This window comes from Falco punctatus, assembly GCF_963210335.1.
Source record: "Falco punctatus genome assembly, chromosome: 12".
NCBI lineage: Eukaryota > Metazoa > Chordata > Aves > Falconiformes > Falconidae > Falco > Falco punctatus.
In genome coordinates this window covers 5,522,962-5,549,323 of record NC_137592.1, presented here as the reverse complement: position 1 = coordinate 5,549,323, position 26,362 = coordinate 5,522,962, and the positions used below count along the sequence as shown (strand labels likewise).

The window sequence follows — 26,362 nt, the reverse complement described above, 5'->3', positions numbered from 1 at the left end:
GACACGACCCACTAAGTTTTAACTCTTTTTTTTCCCTCCCTCCCCACTTCATTGCCCAAACATACTCATCTTGTTGCTCAGACGGCATGCATGGTTTGTGCTGAGCCATTCAGATATTACAATGTAGTTGTTGGATAGGTCTGCTGTAGGCATTTTCCTACGAAACGTAGTATCTCCCTACACGTAAGCCAGCACAGCCTTCACTACTACTCATGGCCTTCTTGCTTTGACAGCCAGCAGGTGCTTCAACTACTGGCTGGGCTAAGCCTGTACTAAATTGAAGTGCAGACTGAAGCAGTCCCCAGCTGGCTGCACAACTGATACGGCAGGTGAGGGACTGACAGCCAACTTTTCACAGCCCTCCCCTTATGTTCTGAGCATAACTCTGCTGAGCATAAGCCATGCAAATTGCAGAATGTGGCTCCAAGGTTTGTAAACCTCAGTTTAATCATACGTAGCATATCCAAACAGGAGCTCTGTATGTCTTTTTCTTCTCTTTGTTTTCTCTGCTTTCTCAAAAGCTGTAACCAACGACTTGGCTCTTGTTTCATGTGAGGCTGCCAGCTTCTATAAACAGACTCAAAACCTGGCAATCAGTATGCAGAATTCTGGTTGCAATATCTCTGCTTTGCTGTCTATTTTTGTAGATGCTTATTTCAAATGCTTGCAAGCCAAGGGTTTTTTCCTTTGGTTAACTATTCCATCTTAAACTGTATATAAGATAAATGCCTTCAGAAAAAGATTCCAACTATCCTTCAGGTGATTGGTACTACATGAAAGGGACTTAAAAAGAGAGTTTTTCTTTCTGTCATTGCCAGATTTGCAAGTCAGTATTCTGCACACAGAAAACCATGCTCATTTACTCAGTTCCCTTATCTTCCTCCTTTCAGTCTCTCAGCTGATACCAGGCATACCAAGTTCATGGTGATTCCCTAATGCTGCGCTGCTGTTCACTAACTCTTCCAAAGGAACATTCTCTACATCTATTTAGCAAGATGGCTTTTAAAAATAGGAACACAAAATCCAGTGCCGAGTTCAGGATAATTATGGGAGATATAGCAGGTGCAAGTATTCTCTTACACAGCATTTTCTGATGACATGACAAAGAAAAACTTTATTTTCAAAGGGCTTAGAGGGACTTTTCAGGGTACTTCTGTTGTACAGCTTTTGAGAACTAGAGTAAACAGCCTCCTGTAAAGAAGCGTGGCCAAGCTAATAAGTGGAAGTGTAATTTCTGAGTGATGTTCAGCCTGCTTGATAAGCCAGACAGCATTTTTCTCTCAAAAATTCACCAGGATCCTGTCAGAAGAACAACCTAGATTTGCACCACAGACCACTTGGCCCAGAATTCAGGCTTCTAGTGCCTCCAAGGTCTAGGAGTCAGGACCTTCATTCCTTGGCTGAGGTAAGTACTAAGCCTTCACTACATGATCTTTGAAAGCTACTGCTTTAGTCCCTGCCTGAAGGGAGACAAGAGAGCCAGGAGCAATGCCATAAACTTTTTTTGATATGACATAGCATAGGAGGGACTAAGAATTCCCAGGATGGATCTACCGTTCCAAGGGGAACAATCATCATTTTGCAGTGGCACCCGAAGCCTGTAAATTCACCCCAGTGTTTTCTGGATAGGGCAACCAAAATCCCTTTCATCCCATGAGTACTAGAAAATGTTTTTGTTTCAGTTTCAAAAGGCCAAATTACACCAGACAAGACTGAGCTCTCTGAAAAGGGCCAGGAAGGTGTCTGCGCCTCCTTAGTTGCACCTTGTCCCCAGACTTCCCACTTTCATCCATTTCTCACTGTCACAGAATTCCCAGTTGAAGACAGGGAATTTGAAGACAGTAAATGTTTGATAAGTGGAAACAAATGCAGATAAACCACATCTCAATTTAATCTGTGATTTACTGGAATTTGGAGTGGGGACCAGACACATAGCCTTACATGCATACATAGCCGTGTATTTTGATTGTGTGATAATTCCAGAAGTCAGCGCATGGTGTTTATACTCTAAAATATCATGGAATAACTTTTGTGGATAAGAAATGTGTTACTGTTTAATCTGATTAATTTTTTCCCTCTTGCCTGATGCTGAATAAATTATTTGGAGATCAGCTTTTAATTTTCCAGCACAAGAATTTTTCATAATATGGAATTTAACACATTAATGTGATGTTTGGTTGATCCTGTTGAACCTATTTCAAATCCAGCCAAATTCAGTCTAAAGATTTATCCACTTTGCAGTTAGTTTTACACATCCATTGGCTTTTTCTGTTCAACAGCAGAAGCACTGGGGAACATGTTTCTTCTATGCAGAAGCAGACAAAAGCTTTTAACATAAAATAGAGTTGCAACCTCCTCTCTTAATGAAAAGACAGGATCCAATTTTATATTATAAGTGCTGTCCATTTGATGGGTACACAAGTTCCAGCAGTAGCAGGTGCACAAACTGGGAACCCTATCTGTTTCAATCCTGACGGCATTTCTGGCATATCCACTATCTTTGATCAGATACCCCCTGCAACTTGTTATTTCCAGTGCTGCAAAGCTGTAGCTCAACAAGCCATGCTTAAACCTCTCCAATTCCAAGAGATGCTCTCCTGACTGGTAACTCTTCACACCTTTCATCCTTCCCAGACAGGAAGCACTTTGTCTTTGCTACAGCAAGATGTAACCCAGTCCTTTTATGCCAGTCTTTGTGCTGGCTGAACTGCTCACCTGATATCCCTCCAGGGAGCTAGTTCAGGAAACTAAATGGTCAGCAACAAGTCCCACAAGAACTTTTCTGCCAGTTAGCTCGCTAAACTGTCCCACTCTTCTTCCAAAGCTAGCACAAGGCAGGGGATGAGCCCTCTCAGGGCAGTTAGCCATCCACATATCCATATATAGCTACAAAGCAAAATTTAATCTCATAATGTGGAAGCACTCATGCCTTGGACCACTCCTCAGAGGGCCATCCACCACCTTCAAAAGGCAATACACTAGATAAAGTCACCTTATGCATTCTCTCATGTGCATCTTTCTTTTGTCCTGTCTTGGTGTGCACTATAAAGAATAGTAGCACTGAAAATATTAGTGTGTGCTTCATAGGCACTATTGAATTTGTTATGCTGTTCAAAAGGCTCACAGATAGCAATATACAGCAAAAGGCTTCTGGCTGAAAAAAGAAACCTGGCAAAGGGAAAATGATTGCCTGCTGAAGTGTGAAAGATTTCTACCATAAAATAATAAAGGTGTCATTTTCAAGTAACAGATCAGTACTTCAGAATGTAGTATAAATGCTATAAAAGACTACTCAAAAGAAAAAACCAGAAATTTTCCCAGGTGTTGACAGTGAATGTAAGTAATTCACACAGCTTTTCCATCTAACCTCTTCCTCACAGTTTCATTTTCAGAGACCTCAAAAACCTTCTTGCTGCAACATTTTAGGAACAGAAGTCTTATCTATTACAGCACAATAAAACATCAAATCTAAATCAAGCTCAGCTACACTTATTTTACTATCAGGTACAACAATGCTGCAAGCTAAAAATTTAGAAGCAAGTTTTGGAACTAAGACAATGCCTATTTGTAAACAATAAATACAACCTAATTATGTAATTGTTTCCACAGTTTTCTGGAATGCAATCTGCCTTCCTAGACTTTTTTTTTTCCCCCAAACTGTATCAAGTAGTAGGAAGTTCTTAGTCTCATCTTTCAAGCTAAACAAAATGCACCAAAATAGTCTCAGACTACAGATCTATTTTTTTTTAATGACAGAATGATTTAGATGCATCACTGATTTTCTAATTCCTTGTGCTTAAAATATTCTGTTGAACTACCCAGAATTCAAGAAGTTTTAGAGATGCCGGATTTACTAATGCTGGCACAAAGGCAAAAAGCCAAAGCCACCCCCTCTAGACTTAAGAAGGTCAAACAAGAATAAACACAGCCAAGAATTAGTCCAGAAATTTGGAATTAGATGATGTACAATCAAATCTTAGCCTCATTATAGTCATTATAACACAACTCCCATCCGATGTCTTCAGCAGGTACAGGGGGTTCACCTTTCCCCCAAAATATCCTGCTTTAGGCTCTAAACACTCAAGTTTCCAGTGCTGCAAAATACTGAATCTCAAATCCAGCAAAGCAAATTACTAAATACTTCTGCAGGACTGCTCTGCTTAATGTTGGCAGCCAGCATGCCTGGAGTATCAGACATTTCTCACTCTCTTTCATTTCCTTATTTGACTTTGCTGACCCCAACTGTGATATGGTGAATCACATCTTGTCCTCAGGCACTCCAGTTCTACCCAGTCCTTACTCTCACAGACATCCCCACCCAGGCTGGGGGATTTATTTAGAGGCACAGGAGTTCAAAGAGTTTTTGCACCTTTCTAACAAAGAGATTCACTGTAACCTGCAGGTAATCTTTGATCAGCAAGACAATTCTCCTTAAGTTCCTAGCCTGCTTCACAGATTACTCATGCTGTGAACTCAATTGATCATTCTGTTGGCAACCTTAAAAGTTTGTATAAGTAGCAGTTCTACTCAGCTGGTAAGCCTGCCAATGGACAGAACTGACCCCAAGAACGTATCAGAGTCCAGTTTCAAAAGAACTCAATTGTCACTGCTAGTCCATCAACAGCAAATCCAAATATTAATTTAACATGCATGTTACTGAAATAACCCGATAAGCATTAGTATACAGGCAGGAATCAGTGACTTAAATTATATTTGCTCTTCTAACACATCTAGTGGAAGCCTGAAATTATTTTGCTAGCTAGAGGCCTCTCTTGTGTTGAAAAATAGCTGTAAAAGAAAATTATTTTGATTCCTCAGCACCAAGTGTTTAAGATTGTTTACAAATAATTGGTAAATCCTAACAACCTAGCACAATACCTTTCTATTATTTCCAAGCAGTTAATGCCAACACTTTCAGAAGCGGCTCTTTTTTTGGTGCATTTTTTTCATCCAGCTTTTACAATCTATTGCTTTTCCTTGTTCTAGACACTTGAAGAGAAGTATGCAAAAAAGATTAGCCATAGAAATTTAGGTGTTCAAAGTGAGGGGACCCCTCTGAAATTTTGGATGTAAAAGACTAGCACATGTTCAGAGCTATTTAGTATCCTTACTGTTGGATTTTCAAAATACTATTATTCTGCTCCTCTATTCTATATTGCCTACTACACCATAAACACTCAAAATAACAACTGACAGTATAAAGTGTTTCCCAGAACAGGTGCTATTTCAACTATTCAAAATTCCTTTAAAGACTATCCAAATGCCACTCTCCTCTTTAAAACAAGTTTTTCAGAAGTGCTTCAGTTGACAACAGGAGAATGATGTCTCTCCAAAGGGGATTCAGCCTTTCAGCAGATGGTGTTTAGTTAAAACACAGCAGGAAGGACAACATATGTAATGATCTTTACTTTGTTGCCTTTCTTCTTACAAAACATTCGTCCTGTCTAAAAAGGAACAGTCAGAATTGCACAAAAGGCTTAATACCTCACATTAAACTAGGATAAATTATACTGCCTGCTAAGCAGCCACAGACAAAGGAAGTTTGCGCAATGGATATCACCAAACAAAACCAAAAGGGTGTGCTGTCAAATTGCTGCGCTTGTTCGGGAAGGGAGAGCAGTGTGGATGGCAGTTTCTCCAAACTCACTCTCAGCAGAGGCCCAGTACAAAACACACTGAGGACATGGAAAAGGATCCTGAGGCTTTGGATGAACCCTGTGAGACTCTGAATTATGGCACAGTTCTTGGACTGTGACTTGCACTTAAACAGCAATGCCAGGTAAATGCTGCCAGGCTGCTGTGGTGACACTCACCTGCAACAAGGTCTGCCAGAGAGAGTAAAAAGGAGACCCATCTGCTTTCGCAGCCACGTGCTGTTAGAGGGGGAACCCCTGTGCCTGCATAGATATCCCCATAGCCTATCCTAACACTACATTAAACAGCAAATACACCTTACTTATTAGGCTATTTAGAAACAAAATGACAACATGCACGCAGCCTAAACCAGAGCAACATCTGTGATTTGTGGCAGTTCAACACAATGGACTTACTGCCAGACTCAAAGGCACTGGGCAGGGAGCAGGAGCCAAGCGTCCCTGTCACTTTGGAGTGCAGCACAGGGTGGGGGTGGAGCGGGGCGGGCGAGGAATCTCTGCAGGACAGCCCACCCTCTATGCCAGAGCTGCTGCAGGTGTGAGGGCGGAATTTTCTTTGCTAGGGTGGTCCAGAAGGAGGGGATAGCTCAGAAGCAGAGATTAAATAGCTTGTTTGCGACTCGGCAAGTCAGTACAGCAGCCAGACCAACATCATGCCCATTGCCCTATTCTGCTGCAACATCTGCTTGTGACAAAAAGATATATATTGCAAGTTATGATAAGCAATGTTTGCATTATCCTTGCCAAATAAAAAAAAAAAAAAAAGGCAGCGCGACTTGTCCCTGATGAGAAAAATAAATCTCTCAAAGATGGGCATTTCAAGACCTGCATTCTCACATCACCATCCTGGTTTCTGGAATAAATATCATGGTATATTAAAGAAGCATTTCCTGGAAACACTGTACCAGCAGTTACCTGCATGTTTAGTATGGGAACTACAGACACTGAGGAAGGGGAGGTATAGCAGGCAGAAAACAGTGTACACAATTTTGTATGGGAGGCTAACGAATAAGAGCTGGTCATGTTCTTGTTATGAAACAGACAGGATATACTTCAGAGTATATATGCTTTTTAGCTCCAAAGAAAGCAAATAATATATATGCTTGTCAGCAGTTTTAATGCAAAAAGACTTGAGAATGTTACGAACAACTAAAACAGCTGGTACAGAATTACTGCAAGTACATGAAAATGTGGACACTACCAATTGGTGGAAATTTCCAGATTCAGATCTTTCTTCACCCAGATAAAGCCTGCCTAACAGTCAGCAACAAACTAAAAAACATTTCAAGTTTTCCTTCTCCCAGCTGTCACCTTAACATTGGTAGACAAACGTGTATTTAAGCTATAGTGCCAGCAAACATATTTTCTCCAGATGCTCTGCTTATTTTCTGAATAACCTCTTAAAAACAAACCAAAAGGACTACATTTTAAGGATAAATAAATAACCCATTATTATTATTATTATTATGCAGGTTTCCTATACGCCACTGATGAGGGTAAACACCAAATTCCATAGAGGAGGAAGAGAACTAATAATACACTTTTCAGCACTTACCATACAGAATTTTTATTGTAGTGATGGAGAAAAGCAGCAAATTTCAGAGTACAAAATGGAAGGCAATTTAAAAATGTTTCAAAAAAGGGCTAATTACACAGATATTTGTATTTGCAAGCCCCTCCATGCTAGCATTGAGTCACTCCACCCAAAAAAAGCAGATCCCACTTCTCTAGTATATCCACTTCCCAAGCTCATCTTTACTTTTGCATACTTACTTATCAAAGGCCAGTAACTCTTCTGCTGGGTGTAGAGCTGCAAGTGAAAGACATTTGTCTTATCTGTTCTAAGTTCCCAACCAAACTAAAGTAAGGATTTTTGGAACCATCTCTTTATGAAATCACATGAAAGGGATATTCCCATTTGCTTTCAGATTTAACCAGGGATCTAACTGGAGCAAAGGAAGTTTTCAAAGACTGGCCCTGTTGCCACTGAGGAAGAAAATGGACTCATTATCCGTATGCAGTTCAGACGCTATGAAGCTGAGCAGTAAGAACAGGAGCAGTCTATCTGCAGGAAGAGCTGGAGGCCAGGTGCAACTAAAACTAGCTCTAACCCACCCATTCCTCCCAAGATTACACCTTTCATGGAAGGTCCTGTGGAACAAGGTAAAAAAGAGCAGAGAAAAACAGATGCCAAGAAAATAAAGACATAGACACATTCTTACTTTGCAAGCATTCCACCACACAATATACCTAAAAAACATACCTCACCCCCACTGCAGCTCTTCCTACCAGATGCCATCACAAGTGTTTTACCTTCACAAAGATTAATTGTGCAGTGCAGCTAGAGTCTGAGCTCACAGCATGCTCACATCCCAGGATCTCTATGCTTACCACTGAACTATGCAACAGGCCGATTATCCTGTCCCTCCTCCCGAGTAGTCTGAAGGTAGCAAAGATCTGTGTAAACTCCTACAACAAACATCTGTCTCATTACAGGCTTGGTGAATTATTAATTGGTTGAACGGTAGAGATGGCAACAAAAGTAATGGTTATGGGAAAACATCAGAAAAAAAAAATCTCTAATAGCTACAGAATTTTTTTTTTTTAATTTGAAATTGATCCATGAACACGCACAATTAAAAAATTAAAGCAACTCTAAACTACTATCAAATTTTTGCACCCAACAAGTTCTGTTACAGTCAAATCAATGATAACTGCAAATGTCTGGAGAATGAAAATTACACAACTTCAATAAAATTTCTATGCATGGGTACTCACCAAGGAACAATAAGAAGTATGTTGAAAGTACAGGGTCTGTCTTTGACAGATCTCTTCAAATAAGTAGAGCAGTACATTTAAAAGCGTACATCCCTCACAGGAATAGGCATTGCTCCCTGCAAACAGAAACAGGACTCACTGTGGACAGCAAGACCCTTGTAGCTACTGGCAGGGCAAGGATGGCTCCCTTGTGGGCGGGAAGTGGGACTGGGACACTTTGCGGTCCCTAAGAAAAGGCAAAGACCTAGAGCTGCTGGACTTGTGTGGAGATGAGTGGGAATTCACTCAGCAAAATGCAAGCCTCCCTCTCCAGTTATCATTCCCTCATTCCCCGTAACTGGTCCCCTGCCTCACCAAGCCAGGGATGTCCCTGGGACAGTGGAATAATTTACTGTTCCCTCTGTGTACCCACCATATGCAGTGAGAGGGAACAGCACGGGGGCAGTGTCAGACCCCTGGACAAAGCTCTCCCCGGGCATGTCCAGCTACCAGCACCTCGGAACCAGACCAGCCTGTGATTATGGCTGCGGCCAAGGGGACTGTGGGGACAGAGGAGGCAGAAGGGAACAGAGATGATGGAATGAGACAGAACTAGGAAAGGTTGACCAAAAAAAAAAGAAAAGGGGGAGAAAAAGGAAACTTTGAAAGAAAAATGGTGAAAAAGCAAACTGAGAAGAGTGTCCACCATAAAGCAAATAAGGGAAAAAGGGAAGAAACGTGAGGATGAGTGAAAATGCAGACTCTGGAAAAGACTAGAGCACCACAAAAGGAAATAGTAGGCCAGACAACAGAGAAAGAGCAGATGCAGGGAAGTCATGGTTTTGTTCAAATTTTACTGAAAGTTTCGTTTCTACAATGACCTTGGTTGGTTTAGTTGCACTAGCAAAACAAAAACAAACCTGGGAATTCCATAGTTGTCCAAATCAAAAAATGTACAGAAGAAAACTGAAACGACAAATGTTTCTATGATTTTGGCAGAAGCTCAAATGGAAAAATTGAGTTCAGTTGACGTTTTCATTTTTTGGGAACAATGATTTTCTTTTAAAATTCTCTTTGAGAGATTTTTCTTATTGGTACCTTATTTAGTTGGAACAACATCTTGCATTTACATACTTGTACATAACACTAGGTCTTTTTATCACTAAAAACAGTTGTTAATACTGTAATAGTAGTTGAGTTTCAGTATTTGGTAGCTTAAAACTTCAAAATCTCTGAAATCCATCCACACTGAATGCACGGCAGCATCTGTCAGCCTGAATTAATTTAGAACCAGGCAACACTGAGTTGAAGTTTATGCACAGGGCACAGTACACACGCAGGCAAACAGCATGGAGCATGCTTTCAAATATATTTGACTGTACAAGCACATAAACCACCAATAACATTACAATATTTCTTCCCCTTAATCAGAATCAAAGACAAGTCAATAATACTGTGCCTGAGGTTCTGCAAACACAAAACCCAAGAAAGTAAATGTTTTTAGTTTCTCAACATCAACAATCATAATTTGTCTTTAAAGCACAGATATAGAAAACATTTTACAGTGTGTATCTATGCATGCACATAGACATTGTCTATACATATAACATGTAGTCCTAAGTTATTCAAAGAAGGAAACAGCTCCTTTACAAATATTTATTCTACTGTTTTATCAAATCTGAACTACTATGCTATCTCTCATAACTGCTAGTGTCATTTTTTTATACGTGCAACTATCTTAGCAATTTAATTGTGTGATCGTGCTGATGATAATATGCTAGCAAATGCACTGAAAAGCATCAAAGTAACAGTAATTACCTTTTAATAATGAGGCCTTTTCCTGTCACCAACTGTTGATGTTTCCTTGAGGACTGGGCAGGTGGAAACCTAATTTGGCTGCATAACATTTAAGGCTGCATTTTTTTGTGTGATAAGAGCACCTATTGACTTCAAACAGGAACAATAGGACCTAAACCAGCATAAAACACGGTGAGCACAGAAGAATCAATACCTGTGCAAACCCATGGTAGTTGTTTTAAATGTAACAAGCATTATTACTGCATAATACTTGATGACTGGCAAGAGAGAAAATACAACTGTAAGATCGTGTCCTGTACTCCTCCTCCTTGGTGTGTAAACTCTTCAGTAGTTTAAACGCAACCCTGAAGAAAATTATGACCTATGGATCTCTGCTCAAGTGCATACATCTGTCTTAACACTATCATCATAGGGTTGGCTTCATATACAATAAGTCAATGTTGTTACATGTGATTTTCACAAGAGCTACATTTTATAAGCATTATTCTTCAAGCTTGCATAATGATCAGTCTTGTACACTGTGACCCCAACACTATGGAATTGTGCCTTTTTTATTCTTGCCAATGAGACACACAAGAGAACACAAAAAATGTTTCTCTGTATGTAAAATAAATAAGAACAGGTAGATAGATCCAAAATATAGCAAAACAACAAAATCCTATCTGCAGCTAAAATATGACATGAAGTTAAACAGCAAAGAAGAAATCTAAATCTTCTTATTTGAATAAGAAGTCATGTCTCTACTTTTAACCGGCCAGCTCCAGCTGTGCACAGCAATTAAACATACTATACGTACAGGCCGGTGCTATTGTGTTGTGGGATTTTTGTTTAGTCTGTGGTAAATGGCTTCATTTTAAAATAATAATAAAAGAGAACTTTGTCTTATCAGAACTCATGCCAAGCAACTATAAAGAATCTTGATGGCTCTTCCATTTCACATGGGGCTTTAATCTGCTACAATTACCTTCTTCCAGCATGTGTGTTCCCTCTTCATGACTGACAGTGCATGTAGAAGTCAGGATAACTGATATTGGCAACAAGCCACTTTGATACAACCTTTTCACTTACCTATTTAAAGCATTGGCCATTCCTGAGGTTTAATCCTCAGTTCCTCACTTGGACAGAATGCTTATGGATCTGGGTTTTTTTCTACAATGGATTAACTGACCCATTTATTTCTGCTCCCCTATTTCCTAGACAATATGATCTCATCTGTAGTTGACTGGAGCACACACCTTCAAGAGATCAACAAAACCCAGCAAATTACAGGTTTTGTTTGTATATTTCTTTCACTTCACAACCTACAAACATCAGGGACATTTAGAACAGAACTAATGTGCACCAAATAACGCAGGATTCTTTGCAAAAATATTCTTCCTATAAAATAATAAGTCCCTATTTGTGTCCACCACTGGACTCACTGCTAAAATTATTTTAATAAGATGTCATTGTATTTATTTTATTGTTAATAACTTCTCAGGGGTTTAGATTCTTCCTATTTTAAAATTGCATAAATAAATCAGCATAAAAGGAAAAATATTTAACTGAGACAATTCAAGACCCACAGAAACAAAGTAAATATCCAAGAATTGCTTTTAAATGACTACTAGGTGCCATTTTCAGTTTATGACTGGTTTGTGATTTTTACACCTCTTATCCAAATGATCCTAGATATCCTTGGCTTCTGAGGAAGCTGGAAACCATAGAATTATTTCAAAGATGGCAGTGATTCTTTCAAATCCAAGACTGAAAACAAAGCTCTCTGATCCAATCTCACAAGTTCACATACCAGTAGTTTGCACTAATTTCTGCAAACACAAATTCCACGTAGTGTAGATGTAAGCAAGGTTGCAGCAAAACTGAAGTTGATGGGTTTGTATGCTACTAACAAATTTCCCCAAAGAACTGAAAAAAACCCCCAAAACAGCCAACCAACCAGTGCTATCACTGAAAATCCCCATTGGGGAAAAAAAACCCTTGTATAAATGAAGTGTTAGAAAATAATTTAATCTGTGTATGTCTATAACTGAACTAAAACCTTTCCTTGGAGCCAGGACAGATTGTTCTAGAGCAGTACGTTCTTCCAGGATATGTACAGCTACATGACCTGTTCTGTTTTGCAGGGGAAACTGATCTTTTCCGAATGGCTGCACTGAATGTAATTTTCCATGGAGTTTTAAGAGACTGCAATTACTGACATTACTGCTGCAAGCAAAGAAGGTGAAAGTTAAGTGTTAGTTTGTAAGATGTGCTAAGCCATTAACACAACTGCCTTTTTGCAAAGGCACAGACCTTCAGTGAACAGCAAGATAACTTAAGTTTTGCTGACCAACTAAAGTTACAACAACTAGGTAGATTACTCTTTTTAAAGATTAAAATATAAAGCAAAATATTTGAGATATTTTCTTTTTATATAAAAATTCTGTAACTCTAATAGATGCTTATCTCTACTAGAAGAACTATTCCCCAGCAATGACCAGAGGGTAGCATGGTATAAAAAAGCCAGCATGGTCAGATTAGAATAAGATTATTTGGTTCTTCTGTTTTAGAAACAACTGGTGTTTCAGCTGAAACAGTCATCAGCAGAATAATCGTCAAAGTTTAACTTTATTAATATCAATCTAAGTTACATTGCAATGAGGTGAAAAGGGTCTGTTCACTGCTACCTCTGAGCTGTCGCTTATTTGTCCCAGCCTTGACTCTTAATTAAATACTGTCTCTGTAATAACTAGCAGTTCTTTAGTGAGGCTCTCACAGCTTTTCTGAAAAGCTTAAATAGTACAAACACTTAAGAGAAGATTTCTGAAAGCTCAGAGGTAGCTTTCAGTGCCATTTGTACTTCTGAATCACCAAGGAACCATAAGAAATTTCCCCAGGAACTACCATGAGATTTTTTTGCTATCTTACCAGCTCAGCGTGATTTTTAGTAGGAAAACTGTTCAAATTACATGTCAGGTTTACAGATTCAAAACACTACTCAGTGTGATGTCACCCAACTTTACAGCAGCTGTTACAACCTTAAACCTTTGCAGTTACTCAAGTCTATTTGAACTCCTACAGTCCATTGAAGGTGACAGCTTTGCACAAAGGCTTTACTATCCCATACTAATACAATTAAGCCTTAAAGCCTAGATCCTTTTAAGTATTTCAGATGGACAGGCTGTCAGTCTGTACAAACATCTGTCACACAGGGCCTTCAACGCTGCAAGGTCTTACTGACAAGAAACAGCTTACAGGTCTGGAGCCTACCTCTGTATTGTAGCAAACAGGTACTTAGTATGTTTTACATGTAACAAAACATTAGTGGGCTAATAGCTGAGCAATTATTTTTTTAAACCCGAATCCTGAATTTCTCGAAATTCCTGTCTTCCCATGTTTGTTTTCCTGTTGTTATTATGGAGAAGCAGAGCAACTATCCAAACGCATGCCCCCTCCACCCCACTGCAGCAAAATATCATGAAGTCTTCATTACCTCTAATAACCATTCTTGCCTACACATTTCTGTTGACTTGTGCAATTGTGTGCCTATTAGACAGGCTGGCTCATTGATTCAGCTGAAAAACAAGCTCTCCTTAAGAAAAGTACTTTGCAGGGGACTCAGTCCAAGGGGTGGTCCAAGTTACTGCACAGCTGCACACGAATCAGGATGCCTACAAGTGAAGGAATGAGAACACAAAACCAGAGAAGAAAGAGAATCCGTCTGAGACCAGTGTCTGTTGACCATAAAAATCACACCCTCAAATTAATGATAGTGCTAAACAGGCCGTTTTGTAGGTAGTTCTCAGCCTGTGTAAGGCCTTATCTTCCAAACAAGAATCTGTGATCTACTGCCAAACTTACTCTAGTGTGGACTTAGAAAAGAGTTGGAAGGCTGAAAACACTTCATAAATTATTGGTAGTGCACATTTTTTTTACAGATGCATTATTGTTTACAAATATCGTCAATATAAAAGGACAAGATGTATTTCTTAATGCACCAGTTCCTATCTCCTAGTCAGTCAACAAGCCACATGAAAGGAGCAAGACGGATTCAATTAACACATAACTCAGGATGTTTTATAAAACAGAACACTTACAGAATAACCCATTTAATCTACTGTGGTTTTAGAAGCTAAATAATTTTTACAAATTTGAACTTGCCTACATTTATTTTTTGTTCATTTGTGTTACTATAGTTACAGGCCTAGGAAACTGAAAATTTATGACAGCAGACTAATAATTAAATATTTGGTCAGACACCTTGAATGCATCAATTCAGCTTCTCTCTAGCACCCTCCAAAATTCAACAGATCTATCAGTTCTGTTCAATTCATCAATTTTCAATCATTCCTGTAAAGTTCCGCCTCATTACATGATTTCATTCTTGAACGCTCACATTCACGCTACTGTCCCATTCTCAGATATCCCCCAACCTCCTCACTCCCATTTCTACAGTTTTCTCTGTAACAAATGTCAGATACGTAGTTGGGGGGGGAGGGGGGGAGGGGGGGGAATAAATAATTAAATCACCAGATTCCAGGAACTGCAGCTTTAATATGAACTCTTAATACTGTTACCCTAATAATAATAATAAAAACCCTCACAAAACTTGGTACTATTTACCAAGACTTATCATCTCTGGTCACACTAGAATTCATCAAAGCTCTATAATTAATCATCTTGATGGATATGAATATGTCAAATGTGCATACTGTCAGACACACCCACGTACACAGTGAAAGGAAACTTATGCCAGTATTTTCTTCTATAAACAAGCTTTCATTTAAAGTGTTTAACTTCTTTGGCTTGTAAATGAGAGATACTAGAGTAACACAGCAGCAAGCAAATTTATAATGTAAATCAGAGCCTTCAGTTGTTCTTATCATCAATAAGCTATATTGCTTATGTAATGGGAAACCTAAAATATCACATCCTAAAAGATCTGTCAAATATTCAAATTAACTGGACATGATCTGTACAGTGAATAAAGTTACCTCTCAATTCTAAACTTAACACAGTAGAAGATCTCAGGTTCACATTTATCAAAGACAAATTTCATTGTTTCTGCAAATAATTTATTTTGATGCTCAGAAACAAAAAAGTACTGCCAAATAAATGCAGGGACTATCCTTACATGGCAGCTTAAATGAATTTAAGAGCTTGTCCATGATCTAAATAACAGTTTTCCTGTCAGTCTTGCTAAAAACAGTAGGACTAGAGAGTGGTACTCAAATTATAAACATATTATGTACTTCCTTCTCATGATCTGAGAGACCGGGGAAGAAACAATGAATCACTGAGCTGAAATAGAGAACAAGTTCTAACAGCCTCGCACACTTCAGCTGAACGCCTGCTAGAGTGAGAAAGTCACTGGTATAAAGCACTGGAATCCATCTGCTCTCTTCTCTCAGCAGGGGTTGTTTTATGTGGCATAGAGGAGAGACTTGGATGCGGGAAAACATCATATTCTAAATATCAAGGACTTCTGAAAACTGTCTGAGGTGTCTTTCTATGTTCAAATACATCTCAAAATGAGACCACTGATTGCCACTTTTAATTGGCCTTTGGCAAAATAAACCAGGAGGGAAAAAAATATTCTTTTTAAAGAAGTGGTATGAAATCCACAGTTACACACAATAGGTGTTTCAAGGTTTGGAGCTCAGAAAAAGAGCACATGCATGTCCTACTATGCTCTTTGCCTGGGAGGAACCACTGTAAGATCCCATACTGACCACATACACAGTTCTAAGTTACAACATTACATTTTAGTATGCTTTGTTATACATTAAGTAATATACTGTTTTGCAAACATATTACATAAAATCTCTGGTTAGTATTTTTTGCAAAAAAAACTTCTTTTCCTGCAAATATGCCAGTCACAGCAGGGCAAGTGAAGGAGCCTCCCTGCAAGGCATGTCTCTGGGGCAGGGACCACAGCAGCCCTGGAAACTGCTCTGCAGGCTTCTCCGGTGCTAGGGCACCCACATGGGAGTCTGAACTGGGACCCAGGCAAGAGAACTGGTGATCTAATGAATTAGAGCAGTGCTCATCCAGCCTCCAGTCCAGCAAAGCCATTGGTTTCATGGAGAAACAGGGACGCTCAGCACCTGAGCAAGGAACTCAATACTTTACAACATAAGGTCCCAAACTCCAAGTGACCATTCAAATATCCTCACTCAGGTGTGCAGTCCCTGCAACACCAATGGAATCCTTGTGTGGTTATGTTCCTTTAACTGGTGGTTTAACTAAAAGATACTAGGAATCAGAAATACTTAAAAATTTACTCTGACTAGAACCGGATTTAAAAAGTGCTGCGGTCTGAAACAATACACTGTTTCCGAGTATATTCTCAAGAGCAATGCTCTGTATATAACGATCACAAATATGCAACACTGGGTGTGACTGCTCATACTTGTTTTGTTTTGATTTGTCCTTGACTGTTTGGGAAAAAACACTCTTGTATTCTGTGCCATTAGTCATCTCAGAAGTGACATACCTGTTACCACAAGAAAACTCAAGCCATGCAAGAACTACTACTAGTAAAAAGACCTGGAGTGAACCTACATTTCATGTTATGAAATAGGTTTACGTTTAAACTACATGTGCTCCATTTCTTAATTCTCATCAGGTTTGCAGGCCAACTTTCGACATCACAGAAAAGGTAAACTGTTAAGCAGTTAATACAGTCATATATACGTATAATGGACATATCATGCCATCAGTATTTTTTTCCCTCCATTGAACTATATCTTCTCCTATCCTTTTGCCTGCTGTTTGAAAAGAACTAAAATAAAAGGATTTAGAGTTGACACGCACACAAATCCACTCATTCTTTCTGCACAGATGTGCATAAATGAAAATTTAGCAAAAGACCATATCTATTTTGACAAAAATAATGGCACCTTTCCTATGTTTATAATAATCCAATTGCAAAAGAAGGCTCAAAACCAACAACACAAACCTACAAAAATTTTCAATGTGGCCTCTAATGTAGGTGGAGATTCTGAATTATGTCCTTCTTTCCTTGTGCCATCACCACCCCTGTGGGTGTCTGCAATCTTCATCGCAACACCCCATTTTCAAGTCCAAAAAAGTCTATGCTTGTTCCCCTCAGCATGCACAAGAGATGGCAGGGTAACAGCCAGCAGAATTGCTAGTAATAACTAGCAAGGGGACAGTGGGTTAATATTTGCATGAACTAACATGTTAGTTTGTGACATCTGAAAATATTTTTTTCTTATCCTGGCTGAGATGCAACCAATTGTGTCAGAACTATGCTGCAGTTTGAGTCAGGCGAAAGAGCAAAATAAATGAATTGCAGGATAATAGGAACAAGCAGCAACATTTAAAGCTGGGTGCCATAAGCACTAGAGCACTATCACAGATCACAACAGCTATTACTCATCTATATTCTCAATGCTCTGCAGTACCCCCACCTTGTAACAGATAATTTACCAAAGCAGGAAGATCCGAGCAGCAGATGATACCAAGTACATCCATTCCACAATACCCAGCATCACACAAGCGCCTCAAAACCCACTTTACCTACTAGGTCACAACATTACTTTGACGTTTAAGCACCAGACAACCCCCTAACCTACTTTGAAAGTACTTAAGTGGAGTGTGTGTTCCGGTTCTACAGGGAGTAGGAGAGGAAGGAAATCAGAGGTCTGCTTTACCTAAGAGAACAGATGTCGTCAAAGGTAGCACATGGCAAGACGTAAAAATAAGGCCACACATCTTGCATGCTCCAAGAGTATTCATATGACCACAGATCCAGCCATGTGTACATTTGCAGCTTATACCGAGCAGCATAATGCTACTTGTCTTCCTTACTGCTGCAGAAAAGGTGCTTCTCTAAATATCTTTTTAATCTAGGAGAGGAGCCAGAGGATTCTTAGGACTCTGGATTCCCTCCACTTCCCAGTTCTATCCCAATCTAGCAGTAACAGCTCCTTTCCAAGCAGTGAATACAACATCATAGCACCCATCACTCAGAAAACACAAGCCTTCTCACAGGATTTGGGAGCCCTGAGGCCTAAGGGGAAGATGTTGAGAATTTTACTGTGCTTTGCTTCTTTCTGTGCTAAACAACAGGCCCCAAACACCAGTCATCTTCCCTGAAGGGGGAATTCAGCAGCGTGTAATCATTTTGTAATGCTTAATGCCAATGATGGCTCTTAGATCCTAGGTGGGATGTAAGCATATTTCAACTTGCCCAGCATTTTCCACAGTAAATTTGATAGAAGTTTGCCTCACACTAAAAATCGAGAAATTCTTTTTTTCTGTTCTTTCCAGTAATATCTAAAACATGCCACGCAGTTTCCAAACACCCTGTTCTTGCCTTGAAAAGTTCACAATGCATGCAATAAAAGGACATGAGATAGGCACACCCGTACCACTGGCCTAGACAATAAACACACACAAAAAAAGTTCATCTGGATCTTCTAGAATTCTGTTCTCCTGTATGTTGGCACCACTATTGTATCCCACTCCCCTGAGCAGAGGGATTCTCATCTCTTGTAGATGCTGAAATAAGACGGGGCAATTATATTGTGACTAACTTTCAAAAAGATGATAATTATTCACAAGTTTCAGTCACCATGAGTCAGGTCCCTCACCTTCAGTAACTCCACTATAATATTCGTTATTGGGATCTATAGTCCAGACAAAGAAATTAAGCGAGACAAAATACAGTAATCAGTGCAATATAACTTGAAGAAGTACTCACAGAAGTCATCAACCAGAAACTGTGCTAGCCTCCACTTCATCCTTTCAAGACGATGTTAATGTAGTTTTGATCCCTCCCCTACTCCCTATTTATGTTTGTGTTGCAGAGGGACCTAAATTAAGATCTGTCACTTATCTAAGGTATGAAATAAAATCCTTTCTTTAAACCAGCTTAAATACATTGCCTGAAATTTGTAAAGTAAACCAACCTTTCCTAGGAGGAAAAAAAAAAACAAACCCAAAAAAACAGGAGTCATAATTCAGACACCGACCCTTCCTCTCCAATAGCACAGGTAAGCTTATGCAGTGAATTGAGACTGATCTGCAGAGTCCTGTCACAATTCCTTCATCATTCATGACAGTTCATAAAGAGAGAGGATGAGAAGTTTCCCAAGGAAAACATTCTTACTGCACTTTGGAATGTGAAACGTTTTATGTTTATCCAAATGAAATTGAACCTCTGAGCCTTTCTGAAGAGGTTTCTTGCTAGTGAAGTACTAATAATGCTGAAACAGAGGATCAAATAGCTGTCCAAATAACCTTATCAAGATGCATTCACATTTACTTACTAACACCGCACAAAAATCTGAATCAAAACACCATGAGGCAAGAACCTGGCATAAGTCTCTCTTACGTGGGTAATAAAATATAAACCATTGCCTCAGTTCTAATCAGATTATCATATGAAAACGGAAAGTTTTAAAGGGAAATTACACTCTCATCTGTATTTCTTTCAGAATTATATTAGGATTTCATTCCAGGAGCAAAGGCGAGATCCATGACAATTCCAGATGCTCAAGTTTTCTAAAAAGCAAGCACCAACAGTTTCACAGTACAATTTTTATGGTTTCTTCATCTGTTTCGATGAAAGAGGTGGATCACAATGTGACATCATCAGAAACTGTCAGGCAATTTTAGCCCAAGAATAACAAGTCTTTTCCTTATTTAAGATTAAAAAAATGCACCAAATGACAATAGCAGGTTAGAGCTAGGACTTCACTTCCTGCTAGCAGGCAGATCACAGCTGTAACTAGAGGGAAAGTCACCTTGAAGTGTAATGCAATTCCCAGACCATTCAAGGTCCAGAAGAAATCCATTTACAGCTAAGAACTATATAAATATCGCATGCAAGAGAATGCCAGGACAGTAATGTGAGAAGGTGAGAAAGGAAAATGGACTATTAAGAGAAGGGAAATGAGGAAACACAGCTCAGGGATTCTTTGGTTAGAAGAAAAAGAAGTCACGAATGAAGACTGATGTGGGCCACTGTATTTTGAGATGTTCCTCAGAGGGCCAGGGAAGAGACCGCAGCATTGCCTGAAATTGAAAAAAGATTTTCTTACTTTTGGCACTTCATGATTTCAAATCAAAATAGGACCTAACAGAAGGTATAATAAGTTTAGTCTTAAATAAGGGACTTAGCAGGGAAAATTATAAATGGTGATATAAATGAGAACAGAAGCTTTTCTGGATAATACCTAAGGATTCCTCCAATCCCAGAGAAATTCTTGCCTGGCCTAAATTAGAACACCCTTCAAGCTTTATTTGTACTCTTCTGAGAAGTGCTAAAGGGCCACTGCAGGTGCTAGAGGTTTCAGGGACTTTCATCACTGCTCTGTTTCAAATGAGCCCCACCTGGCACTCATGAAATAGGGGAAAATAAGAACAAGGAAAAGGGGAAAAACACAGGTTATTCCAAGACAACACTGCATTAGCTCCTACACTTCCTTAAGACTTACTCTGTCCTAATTACTGAAGACTTTTGCCTACTGCCAGAACTGGATTGCAAACCTAAATGTCAGCCAAGAACTGGATATGTACAGCAATTCCCAAAACTACAGTATGCAAAAACCATCCTCCAAAGTCAAGGTAGAGCGGTGTTACAAAGAAGCGTCATACGGAGAGGTACCTTTTAATAGACCTCATGAGCCACTTCTAAACCTGTGTGCAGCCATTTGTGATTCTTCATACTCTTGCATCAACATCTCTGGTTCCTCCAGTGGAAAAGCAATGTCAGGCAATCAAGCATCTTCACTTAACATGCTAGAAGAAGCCAAAGTGACCAGCTGATTTTGTACCAACTACTGGCAAGTGCTTCTCTGACTACCCGCAAGCCACAAAAACGTATGTGGTGAATATATAGCAACAGACAACTGAAGAGACCTCTTCCATGCTAGGAATTTGTTAGTAGAAGCTGTAGTGAACTAAAATTAAGTTCTAAAATTGCCACAAGTATTTATGAAGTTGGAGGAAAATTCCTGCATCCCCTTCCATGATGTACCCATTTTCAGTCATTTCTGTGGCCCTCCAAGCATTTGTACATACAGATTTTAACTTGGCTGTAGGAAACTCGTGTAAGAAAATTCTGTATGAGATCTTATGAAAGGGAAGACTGTATTAATTAAAAAAAACCCACTTCTGACTACACTGGCTTTACTCACTCATACTCTTATATACCCACAAGCCCCAGGTTTTCTTTATCAGAATATTGTATGGCTCCAGTTCAGTTCCTGCATCTTCCTGGCACCTTATCTTTAGTAAGGTCCTCCTCTTCATTTCAATGAGATCACACATCTGGCATTCTGTAGCCATTAACACACTGTTCCATTTACCCCTTGATTGACCGTTTCCTTTGGAGCCACCACAAATACTTTTTTACTCATACTAGTCTTAATATAGCTTTACATTAATTTAAAAAAAACCCAACACCTGTACACATTAAGTTCCAGAAACAGTTACAGTATTAGAGCTACGAATAATTGTAGCTACAAACAATTACAAGTTGAGATATACAAAAATCAGCAAATAAAATCTTAAAGTAGTGTTTCTGATATGATCACAAAAAGCACCAAACTGTTTCTCGCTGGGGAAAAAAAACCCAAACTTATCTACTTAACGTATTTGTCCTTTGGAACAATTCTGGACATGTAACAGTGTACAAAAATAGAAAAAAGCATGCATAGTACCTACCAAGGCTGACCTCAGTTTTTCAAAGTGTTCTAATGACCACCAATTGGGCAAAATAAGAGATCCTCAATTTGTTATTAGGGGAAAAAAGTCAATTTTGTTCAAAGAATGCACTTCTGCACATAAATTATGTTACCAAACCTACAGATACAGTGCGTAGCATCTGCATAACAGTGGTTCCTTCATTTGCTCTGTCCAGGTCTTTGTTTCAGTGGCAAGAACTACAAATTAATTCTATGTGAGGAATAAAGCCAGAACAACACTTAAAATCACCAGCAGAGCCAGGAGACAGCAAGGTATACAACAGCGCCAACACACTGTCCCACTAAGGACACCTGACATGCAGATTAGTCACAACAGGCATGTTTTATTGATTACAGCCTGTCATATGACAGTCCCTTGGCTATTTATGTACAATTGGCATCAAGTTTCATCTAGGGCTATCACTACTTCATATTTAATTTTACTTGGATCTGACTACACATAAATGCACCTTCTACTGTAGCATTCCTTGGTGTGAGAGCTGTTTTATCTTGAAATTTATGGGGTAAGTTTTCAATAAGGCCATAAAAATGCTAAAATTTATAATTTGTGCCTTTAATCCACTGCTTTCAAAATGTACACATCACTAGTCTCAGGCTCAAAAACATTTCAGGCAAAGACACAGACATGAACTCAGGTTAAGGTTTTCTTTAGCTTTTCACCCAGAAAATGAGCTGAAGTTAATACTTTACAGTGTTAATTTGCACCTGCGTTATGGCCAGCTCAGGAGAAAGGCAGGTTAGCTCTGCCAGAAGCATGACTAATCTCAACAGAAAATTACGTGGGTGGGTCAGACAGCACTTCCAAAATGCAGGGACCAGGCCGCCTGACTATTAAAACGTTTTCTCAAAGGATGTTGCATTACTCAATGTCTGAAAACACTTGAGAGCTGCAGAATGTCAGCCCTGTATGGAAAAAGAGAGGGGAAGTGAAGCCTCATAGTAACTGTTTAGATTTCTTCAGAATTTGAAAAACACCATTTTATGGTGTCCTTAAACAAAAAACCCACATACATCCCCCCTTAAAAAGAAACAACAAACACCCCCCCAAGATTTACATTATTCCTGTGTGATTGTATTTTGATTCAGCCATTTTAACAGTTCGCTAAAAAGTAGCGCACAATACAGTTAAACATCAAACCCCATAGTTCTGTGGGTATCAAATACTACAATTAACAGAACAGCTTCAGCTGGCACTGAGTTAAAAAAGAGAGAGAAACCTAAATGAAATCCAGGCCTTGTTATTTCATAGACCAATCACAGTGCCACATAAAGTTAACCAAGCTACTTTTAGGTACTACCTCTTCCATATAGGCTTCTTTATGTTTGGTTTATCAATGCAGAACATGTCCAGTCTTGCTCCTTTTGCTGCACCACCCTGCAATCATCACAGTGCTAAGTTTGAGGGCATTTAGAACATCATGGGAGACACTGTGACAAAACGGACCCAGGGGACAGCATATCATATTGCAATATACTAGTATGCTGGCATAAATATTTTGTATTTCTACAGCAAGCACAAACATTATGCTTCAACTTTGAATTTTAGGGTCTTTCACATCACTGTGATGAAATCCCTAAAGGACTAAGGAAGTATAGGAAGGGCAGAAAGTAAACCTGAAATGTGAGGACACAGGAAGAAATCTGCATTGGTCTACAAGCTTCCTGGCTCCAAGTACATATATACTAACTGTTAAAAAACAACTGGAGTTAGGATATTAATTTTGGACTCAAATGAAATCACAGAGTTATCCTGATACAGTAAAAGGTAAGAAAATGGAAAACCCAAGGGTGGAGTCCAGTTTAAAAGACTAGAAGACTTCCATTCAAATGCATTTTATTTTTTTTTTTTACTTTGAGACAATCTGTTACCCTAAGCATGATTTCTTCCCAGACCACTAGCTGACTATGGAGATAAAACAATTTTTATAGTCTCCAGCTGAGACTGATAGCAGATCCCTTCTACCTCTCCCAAGTAAGTCACAGAGCACTCTTAATCAGTACCAGTGTGTTAGTCTTTTCATCTGTGGCCATTTACTGGCCAGGAATGGATTTTAAGTAAAATCCATAGCCAAAATACAGTGTTGTGAACTGCAGTTAGCTATGTTACTAGAGATGACCTTCTACAGTCTCAAGGAAAGCTAAATAAACAAGCAAACAAACTCCTGCAAGTCATTACCGCTCTGCCAGACTCACACTAAACAACCTCACGTACACAGATAGTATCCAAGTTACTCTGAATGCAGCTTGTGCTAATATTAGCAACAGAAGCTCCATCAAGACAGTCGTGACAGAGGTCACAAATCACCTCTGGCAGAGTGCGGTTACTGGAAAAGTAACACTCATTTGCATGCTGCTTATTTCTTGCTTTGTCTTGAAGGTATCTAGTACTGTTTAAGCTTTAAAAAAAGAAACTGACTTTGCCTTCATTCTCAGAGCTTGTCCAACATATTCTAAAGAGCAACAAAAGAACATCCTCTTGTTTACCTTTCTTAATGGAGTTACATATTAAGCTAAGCAGCATGTTTCAGTCTCACCTCTAAGTCTTTCTGACATCTTTTCTATAGTTAGTTGATACTACAGTAAATTTGTGGTGATGCTACCAAGGGCAGCCAGAACTGAGAATTAGGTTTTCAAATTGAACAATAATTTGTTCACAAGAGGGCCCACAAAAGAGAAGGATAGAGAGGAAGGAGATTCTTCTCTTTACATTTTAGCTATCTGGTTGCTGGACAAAAATTACCTTTCCACATGATGTAACTGGCTGGTCTACTAGAGAATGGGATTTCTCACACAGCAAGGGAGCTTCTTCAGGGGTTAAATGGCATCATTTGTATCTTGAATTTTTCTGCCCTGTGGGTTTCTCAGGAAGCACACTTCCCTGTATGTATTGAGACTTCAGAATGAAGTGTCAAATGCCTTCTTCAGTCTTCATGGAAAAGAGTGTGATTAGATATTTACTTAAGTAAATAAAAACAAAAATTCCTTTTAGAATATTATTTTTATCCCTTTCACTGATATGGGAATAGAGCCCACGAAAAGCAGTCAGCATCCATTCAAATGGTCAGAAACAAGACTAGAAAGTAGGTCTTAGCTCTTCTTCCATTTGGTCATCTGGTGGTCACCCATGAACCTCACCACTATGGTATTTTATGGAGGAGTTCAGAATCTCATGGGTAGTGCAGATCATTAATAGTATACAGGTTTGGAGCTGGATTGGTATCTAGAAATTTTCTTGCTCTCTTTACCACAAAGCTGGGTACCCATTCAAGTTAGCCAAAATTAGCCTGCCTAAAGCTGTCTTTCTGTGTAAAAAGCAGATTAGAAGCATTGTATAAAAGCATTGAAGTAATGTTTGAAATGCTGCAGTTATTGCATAAGGTTATCATTAGCGCTTCAAGTAATTCTTTCCCAGACTCAGTGTTAACATGCTGTCTCTCACAAAGCAGGGGTGTGCAAAATAGTAGCAAGTGATCAATACTACTTTTCAGTAGCTTGCAAGGCATTTGTGGAATATATTCCCCAAGCTTGTCTACATGCTTTTATTTTCATGTCTGCTATCAGCTTGTTCTGTAAATCACTATCTACAGTGATTATCTAGACTGCTGATATTTTGAATTGTTTCTGCTGCATCACAGTATCAGAGTTTAGTTATCAGTTAGTGATGCACTTACGACAATAGTGGTTGCCCAGTATTTTAAAATCACTCTGAACTGACAATGTGCCCTGTCTAACTGAGACTTTGAATTGCTCCAACTCATCTTTTCTGATAAGAAAGTTCCTACAAAGATGCAGGTATGCAAGTCCACCATAAAATACGTCTATATTATTTGGTATGTCATGAAGCTGAAAGTGGTTTAGCTGTTCTGCTTAGATAGAATAGATTACTGCTGGTTTAGGTCTCTCAGGGCTCCCAAGATCAGCAGGTTCCTGACCACCTTTCTGTTTTATCATCACCTTTGTAAACTGCCAGAGATTAATGGCTGGAAGAACAGACTGGTGGTAGTGGTGGTGGAGATTAATCTTGTGTATTTGCTAAAGAACTGTACAAATCATTAGAAGGTGTGCAAAGAGGAAAAGCCATATTTATTAGGAATAATTTAACACACTTTGCAGGAAGGTCTTTGGTATTGACTGTGGTAAAGGCTACATGTCCTGAACACTTTGAAAGCGTTCCTGAGGAAGCCAAATGACAGAATAAGAAAGAAGATAGATAGATGTAATGCATCTTTACTCCCAAGTCACGTAAACAAAAAAGCCAATACTCAGCCTATGCTATCAGGTCTTTCTCCATTGGAAGTTATCTTCCAGGTTAACTTTCTGCAGAACTTCAGCTAAAAAGTGAGTCAGATGTAGTGGGAGATGTCTGGCATCTGTGCACCCCACCCAGCCGTTACACCTCTAAGTCATGTGACA

At 39.1% G+C, this 26,362-nt stretch overlaps 1 protein-coding gene across 49 annotated transcripts in view; it reads right to left on the bottom strand.

Annotated features, from left to right (window-relative positions):
* LOC308071977 (uncharacterized protein) overlaps positions 1-25,185 on the bottom strand; it is a 53,906-nt gene extending 28,721 nt beyond the window's left edge. For 36 of the 49 annotated variants that reach the window (XR_013931421.1, XR_013931422.1, XR_013931423.1 and 33 more), the window contains exon 1: positions 8,046-17,637. The gene's annotated coding sequence lies outside the window, so the exon portion shown is untranslated. The other 13 variants (XM_080408218.1, XM_080408219.1, XM_080408220.1 and 10 more) reach the window with 5 other exon arrangements.
* Positions 25,186-26,362: the final 1,177 nt, after the last annotated feature.